Consider the following 201-nt stretch of genomic DNA (forward strand, 5'->3'; position numbering starts at 1 on the left):
AGCCCCGCAGAGCCTCGCTGAGCCCCTCTGAGCCCTGCAGAGCCTCGCTGAGCCTCGCTGAGCCCCACAAAGCCTTGCAGGGCCTCGCTGAGCCTCGCTGAGCCCCGCAGAGCTTCGCAGAGCCCCTCTGAGCCCCGCAGAGCCGCTGAGCCCTGCAGAGCCTCGCTGAGCCTCTCTGAGCCCTGCAGAGCCTCGCAGAGC

This window comes from Phoca vitulina, unplaced genomic scaffold, assembly GCF_004348235.1.
Source record: "Phoca vitulina isolate PV1807 unplaced genomic scaffold, GSC_HSeal_1.0 scaffold115, whole genome shotgun sequence".
In the NCBI taxonomy this organism is placed as follows: Eukaryota; Metazoa; Chordata; class Mammalia; order Carnivora; family Phocidae; genus Phoca; species Phoca vitulina.